Raw genomic sequence first — 8190 nt, forward strand, 5'->3', positions numbered from 1 at the left:
GCAACAACATCTGCTATAGGATAAGTACTGGACTGCGAACCATAAGGTTGGCTGTTCAAACCCACCAGCCGCTTCTTGGAAACTCTATACAGGGTCGCTCTGAGTCAGAACAGACTCCACGACACCCAAAAACAACATCCTCATTCCTTAGAAACCAAAGGAGCACTTATACGCAGTCCTGTGGAGTTGCTATGAGTCAGAACTGACTCCATGGTAGTGGGGTGGGTTTGGTGGGTTTGGGAGGTTTGGGAGCCACGATAGAGGGAGCTGGTTTTGTACAATGAAACCTATGAGAAGTGAACTCTATGCGACTGCCTTGTATTACCCAGTCTAGCAAGTCTTCCCTTGGTGTCCTGGTGTGGTGCTGTAGGATAAGCACTGGATTGCTAACTACAGACCCACTTAGCCACTCCTCAGAAACCCTGTGCAGAGTCACTATGAGTTGGAACCAACTTGACGGCACTGAACAAGAAGTTTTCACACCTTTAACAGGTACCACCTCATTACTTTCCTTTTCTTTTCTCCTTCCTCTTTTTTTTTTTTTTTTAACGTTTTATTGTGGTTCAAGCAAAATGTTTGCAGAACACATTAGCTTCTTTTCAACAATTGATACACATTTTGTTTCATGACATTAGTGGTAATCCATGTAACATCCATGTAACCGCACTCTTCCCACTTCCTCCCTGGGTTCCCCATCAACATTCATCCTCTTTCCTGCCCCTTCCAGCCTTCTGAGCTTTGTTTGGGGGCCTCAAGTTGCCCTCTTGGCCTCATGTGCTTGATTATCCCGAAAGTACATTCCACACTGATGGTGTTGTTTACTTTACAGACCTGTCTGGTGCTTGGCTGAAAGATGATTCCTGGGCGTGGGTCCAGGTCTAGGTTTGAAAGGTGTGTACTGGTCATACTCAGTGTGGGGTTGGGGTTTGGGGGTTAGGGGTTCAGGGGGAAGATTTCTATCAGACCAGAAAACCCTGTGGAGCAATTCTGCTCTGTAACACACAGACTTTCCATGAATCAGAACTAACTCAATGACAATGGGGTCTTTGAGTAAGCAGAAGCAAAATCCCCACCCCCACCCCGACCCGAAGTCTAGCCATCAAACCTAGTAGTGAGAAAATATTTCCTTTTATAATGAGAACATTCAAAGTTCTGAATTTATCTTTTATTTTTAAAGACAGGCTCATATTTTTCTTGTGCAAGCAAAAGTACAATAACTCAGTTAAGCAAATACTATGAATCTTGTATGCATGTAAGCTATAATTTTTTATTTTAATTTTTCTGTGCTTGGTTCATATGGTTGTTGTTGTTGTTGTTGTTAAGTACCATCAAGTCCGTCCCAACTCACAGCAAACCTGGGTAGGGTTTCTGAGGCTTTAAATCATCACAGGAACTAAGAGACTCATCTTTGTCTCACAGAGAGCAGCTGGTGGGCTTGAACCACCAACCTTCTGGTTCACAGTCCAGTGCTTATCATGGCTTAGGGTTTAGTGTTTGGTTTAGTTTTTAGATTAGGTTTAGAGTTTGTTGGTGTTGTTAAGTGCCATTGAGTCCGTTCCAACTCATAGGGACCCTGTATAGGGTTTCCAAGAGTGGCTGGTGGGTTTGAACCACCAACCTTGAAGTTAGCAGTCCTGTGTGCATCCTACAGCACCACACCAGAGCTCAGGTTTACAGTTAGGTTTAGGTTTAAAATTGGAGTTATGACTAGGATTAACATTTGTTGCTGTTAGGTACCACTGAGTTGGTTCTGACCCATAGCGACCCCATGTACAATAGAACAAAACGCTGCCCGGCCCTGAGCCAGCCTCACAGCTGCTGCTACACTTCAGCCCCTTGCTGATACCACTGTATCAATCCATCTCATTGAAGGTCTCCCTCTTTTTCACTGACCCTCCACTTTACCAAACATGATGTCCTTCTCCAGGGACAAGTACCTCCTGATAATATGTCCAACATACATGAGATGAAACATTAGGGTTATATTTATGATTAGGTTTTATGGCTAGGGATAAGGTTCTGGTTAGAGTTCTGGTGTGGCATTATAGGATAAGCACTGGACAGCTAACTGAAAGGTCAGTGTTTCAAACCCACCAGCTTCTCCTCAGAAACCTTAGACAGGGTCGCTATGAGTCAGAACTGACTCAAGGGACCTTAAGTAATACGACAATAAGGAAAAATTACATTAAGTTTCAAGGTGTTCTGGTAGCGTAGTGGTTACGAATTGATCTGCGAACCGTAAGGTCAGCAGTTTGAAACTACCAGCTGTTCTGCGGGAGAATGATGCCGTTGATCTGTTCCAACTCATAGCGACCCTCTGCACAACAGAACGAAACACCATCGTCACAACTGTGGTTACATTGAGCACTTTGCTGCTGCCACTGTGCCGATCCATCTTGTTGAGGGGGTCTCCCTCTTTTTCTCTGACCCTTCTACTTTACTGAGCATGATGTCCTTCTCCAAGGACTGGTCCTTCCTGACATCACGTCTGAAGTCTCACCACTCTGGAGTCTAAGGAGCTTTCAGGCTGTACTTCTTCCAAAACCGACTTGTTTGTTCTTCTAACTAATGGGTGTGAATTTCTATTCTTTTAAAAAATAACTTCTAGATACTAATCTCTCCTTAGCTGTGTTAGTCCATCTCTGCCAATCTTTCCATCTTTCTGTATGTCTGTGTCTGTCTCCGCTGCCCTGTAGCCCTCTTTGTCCCACTGTACCTGTCTCTGTCTCATTCTGTGTGTCTGTCTGTCTCTGTCTTTCTCGGTCATGGTCTCTCTCTCTGTGTCGCCGTTCCTCTTTCTCTTTCTGTCTCTGCCCGTGTCCCAATGTGTCTGTCTCTGTCTGTCTTGATTCCTGTTTCCATGCCTTATTCAGGACCCCTGGCTCCCCTCCCCCTCTCTCCTCTTCCCTCTCTGCTCTCTTCTCTCTGGGTGACTCTCAGCTCACACCTGGGCTGTTGCTGCTGTCTCCTCATTGGGCTCTCAGCTTCCACCTCATTCATTGCAATCATTCTCCTCCTAGAAAATGTACTCGAAATACAATCCAAACTCCTTAGCTCCAGCTTTTAAAACCAGACAATCAATCAACTGTCCTACTACCTCTTTGCCTTCATCCCCCTCCTTCTTCTCTTCTAACAATAAGCTCTTCCTTAATCATCCTGAGTTACACCAAGTTCATTCCTCTGTCTATCTATCTATCTATCTATCTATCTATCTATCTATCTATCTATATGTCAGGCACTGACATCTTTGCTCTTCAACACTTTAAAAAGTTCCTGTGCAGCAGATTTGCCTAATGCAATACATCATCTGATCTCTTGACTGCTGCTTCCATGAGTGTTGATAGTTGGTACAAGAAGAATGAAGTCCTTGACAACTTCAATCTTTTCTCCCTTGATAAGAATGTTGTTTATTGGTCCAGTGGTGAGGATTTTTGTTTTCTTTACACTGAGATGTAATCCATATCTAAGGCTGTGCTCTTTGATCTTTGACAGTAAATGTTTTAAGTCCTCTTCACTTTCAGCAAGCAAGGTTGTATCATCTGCATATCACAGGTTGTTAACGAGTCTTCCTCCAATCCTGATGCCATGCTTTTCTTCATAGAACCCAGCTTCTCAGATGATTTTCTCAGCATAAAGGTTGAATAACTATGGTGAAAGAATACAACCCTGACGCACACCTTTCTTAATTTTAAACCACTCAGTGGCCTCTTGGTCCATGTACAGATTGCTCATAAATACAGTTAAGTGTTCAGGAATACTCATACTTTGCAATGTAGTCCATAGCTTGTCATGAGCCACACAATCAGAAGCCTTTGCGTAGACCCAAGCCATGGTATTTTCAATAGCCTCAGATGCATGCGAAAGCTAGACAGCGAATAAAGAAGACCATAGAAAAATTGATACTTTTGAGTTATGGTGTTGGAGAAGAATATTGAAAGTGCCATGGGCTGCCAAAAGAACCAACAGATCTGTGTTGGAAGAAGTGCAGCCAGAGTGCTCCTTGGAGGCCAGGATGGCCAAACTTTGTCTCTCATACTTCGGACATATTGTCAGGAGGGACCATTCGTTAGAGAAGGACATCATGTTTGGTAAGGTGGAGGATCAGAGAAAAAGAGGAAGACCCCCAACGAGATGGATTCGCCAAGTGGCAGCATCGATGGGCTCAAGCGTGGCAACAATAGTGAGGTTGGCCCAGGATCGGGCAGTGTTTCGTTCTGCTGTGCATAAGGTCGGTATGGGTCAGTACCAACTCAATGGCACCTAACAACAACAACATCTATATCTATCTATCTAGAACTGCAAGGACGGCAGTTCAAACTAACCAGCTGTTCCTCGGAAACCCTATACAGGGTCGCTATGGGTCGGAACCGACTCGACGGCACTTAACAACAACAACAACAACAACATCTATCAATCTATCTATCTCCATCCATCCACCTGTCCATCAGTCCATCTATCTATTCATCCACCCACGTGCCCACCCGTGTGCCCACCATCTGTTTATCTACCTATCTACCATCTATCTGTTTTTGTTGTTAAGTGCTTTCAAGTCCATTCCAACCCAAAGGCACCCTGTATAGGGTTTCCGAGGAATGGCTCACGAACTGGAACCACCAACCTTACAGTCAAATGACCTTGCAGTCCAGCGCATTAGCCCACAGCACCGCAGCAGAGCTGACTTCTTATATTTATGTTGTTGTTGTTGTTAAGTGCCATCGAGTCAGTTCCCACTCATAGAGACCCTGTAAAGGGTTTCCAAGGAGCAGCTGGTAAGCTTGAACCACAGACATTGTGGTTCAAACTGACTTTGCAGTCCAGCACATATATATATCTTTCATATTCTCTCTCATTTTCTCATTAAATCTCTATCATGTTTTCCCTCTCATTTTCTTTCTTCCTCATATTCTTTCATTGAATCTCTCTTATATTAGATAGGAAACTTAGGGGGCAGGGAATTTATAACAGGGAAGAAACAATTTGGAAAAGGAGGATGAGAATGGTTGACCAACTTGAAGCACGTAATAAGTGTCACTGAATTGTACTTGTAGAAACTTAAGTTGATGTAATGGTCTGCTATCTTAATAACAAAAATAAAATAGAATATGAAAAACGTTTTCAAATACTATTGTGTTCTCTCTCTTATTCTCTCTCTTATTCTTTCTCTCATTAAATCTTTTGTGTTCTTTCTCTCATTGTCTGCTTACTTTCTCGCTCATTCTATCTCTTTATTTTTCTCTCTTTCTCACACTTCCATGCCATTACTGGCTCCTAAGCTATCAACTTAAATGACTCCTTCTCAAAACCTGTTCAAAAAGAGGGAAATTCAGAATGGAATTTCAAATTCTAAAAGAATCCAGACTTTCTGGATTCATTGAGGTTGGATGAAGCCCCAAAATATTGTCTTTAAACTTTAAAACAAAAATATCCTCTGAAGCCTTCTTACAACCAAACAATAATTTAGCTTAACTAGTAAAGAATGCTTTGAGCATTGTGCTTGTTTAATAACTGTAGGGGACCAAAGTGATAACAGCAGCTTGAAACATTCCACAGTGTGTTTGTGTGAATGGTGGAGGAACAACTCAGAAAAGGAAGCTTAGAATAGCTACCCAACTTGAAGAATGTAATCAATGTCACTGAATTGTGTATGTAGAAATTTCTGAATTGGTTATGATCAGCTGTGTATATTCTCAACAACAAAAATAAATACAATAAATTTATAAAGTTTTCTCTCCTCTGAAAACGTCTATACTATGATCTGAAGTAACCCTACCCAGACTCCAGTCTATTGCTAACATTCTCTGCTCACATGTGACTTCCCTATGGTTGCTTGTTTGGTTAGTCATTTTGTTGATTGTCTGCCTCCCCCACTAGACCATAAACCCAATGAACGTGGGGACTTTTCTTTATTCGCTGAGATGCATGCTGGCAGGTATTCAAGTGTTCTTTCCTAAGGGAGGACTTCATAATCATTCTCATTTTCTGGGTGCCTGCTACAGCTGACAATATATTCAGATATTTTCAACACATCCCTTGAATTCAAGTTGTAAGCAAGGAGCACTCTGACTGCACGTCTTCCAATGCAGATCTGTTTTGTTCTTTTGGCAGCCCATGGTACTTTCAATATTGTCCTCTAACACCACAATTGAAAAGCATCAATTCTTCTTCAGTCTTCCTTATTCACTGTCCAGCTTTCGCATGCATATGAGGTTATTGAAAATACCATGGCTTGGGTCAGGTGCACCTTAGTCCTCAAGCTGACATCTTTGCTCTTCAATACTTTAAAAAGGTCTTGTGCAGCAGATTTGCCTAATGCAATACATCATTTGCTTTCCAATGCCTAGACCCAGGCAATTCTTGCCACATTTCTGACTGGGTCTTTCTTGTGAACGGCAAGCTTATGAGTGTCAGTATACCTACCCTCTCTGAAGGGTTGTCTGTCCAGTCATTGGGGCTGACTCAGAGGTCTGAGTCCCCAGGCAGACAGTCTGAAGCACCTCAATGTATAAATGTCTCAGTGGTATCTGAGGAGGTCTGCTGAGCATCCTAAAGTCCACTGTATCACCATAGCATGCTCTGCACTGGTGGGGAAGAAGGACACCAAAAGGGGTCCTATAATGTGAGATGATGAGGGGATTAAGGAGGGACAGGAGATTCACGATTCACGGGGAGGCAGAAACAGAGGCAGAGTCACAAACACACTTGTGGGAAACAAAATTTGTTTGAGAATGTTCATAGTTTTATTCACAGTAACCCAGCTGGGAGCCCTGGGGTGGCACCGGATAAGAACTGGTCTGCTAACACAGAGTCAGCAACTCCAACCACCAACTGCTCTGGGAAACCCTATACAGGGTGGCTATGAGTCAGAACTGACTCGAGGGTACTTAACTAAACCAAACTGGAAAGAGCTCTGATGGTCCAGTGGTTGAGCACTCAGCTACTAAAGGAAAGGATGGCATTTGGGGACATAGATGCTACTGTACAGATCAGCTATCACGTCAGTTTCAACTCATAGATGCTGGGAGTCACTGAAACAGAGAAGCAAGTCATGGCAGGGGACAAAGAGGAAGAGATGAACAAAAATAAAAAAGCCACAAACTCAAGAAAAAAGCAGTCAATTATTATGACAAAGAGGAGGAGGGAATATGGCTTCAAGGGTCTGGAATGGAACTTACAAGGAGTGTGTATTGTTTTTCTATCTGTACCTCTATGCCCATGCCCTGGTGGCACAGTGGGTTAAGCATTGGACTGCTAACCAAATGGTCAGCAGTTCAAACCCATCATCAGTCACTCCATGGGAGAAAGAGGTGGCTGTCTGCTTACATAAAGATTTAAAGCCTCAGAAACCTTATACAACAGTCTACATTGTCCAGTGGGGTCACTGCATGGTGGAATTAACTTGATGGCTCTCGGTTTAGGTTTTTGTAGTGTCTCTAGGACTTATTTTAAGAGTCCTGGTGTGACATTGCGGGATAATTTGCTGGACTCTAAGGTTAGTTTAAACCACAAGGTCTGTAGTTCAAATCCACCAGTCGCTCCTTGGAAACTTTATACAAGGTCAACTATGGGTCAAGTTCAACAGCACTTACCAATAGCAGCAATGGGTCTCATTTAGTCCCTCTGTGATCATATGTCTCCATCTCTCTGGGTTTAAATTCTGATACTCTCTCCCTCGCATCTCAGGAGGACTCTGGGGACCCCTGGTCTGCAACGGGACTCTGCAGGACCTTGTATCTTTTGCACAAGTCCCATGTGGTTATTTCCAAGTGCCAGATTTCTAAACCAATCTCAGCCAGTTCACTGACTGAATTACAGAAAATCATCCAGGCCAGTTAGCCACAGGGATAGGGACCCAAGAAACTGAATCCCAGGTCAATCCCGTTGGAGGAATTCAGGAATCTGGGCCCCCACCATCTCTAGCCTCAGACTCAGGAGTCCAGCCCTTCCTCCTTGTGACTCAGGAGTTCAATCCCCCAGCCCCCTTCTCCCTCAGACCCGGGAGTCCAGAACCCCACCCCCCTCGTCTGTCAGACCCAGGAATCCAGGGCCCCAGCCTCCTCTTCCCTCAGACCCAGGAATCCAGGGCCCCAGCCTCCTCCTCCCTCAGACCCAGAGGTCCTGGGCCCCAGCCCCCCCCTCTCTCAGACCCAGAGGTCCTCACCCCCAGCCCTCCTCCCTCAGAACCCCAGCCCT

The sequence above is a fragment of the Chrysochloris asiatica genome, unplaced genomic scaffold, assembly GCF_000296735.1.
Source record: "Chrysochloris asiatica unplaced genomic scaffold, ChrAsi1.0 scaffold00116, whole genome shotgun sequence".
Lineage (NCBI taxonomy): Eukaryota > Metazoa > Chordata > Mammalia > Afrosoricida > Chrysochloridae > Chrysochloris > Chrysochloris asiatica.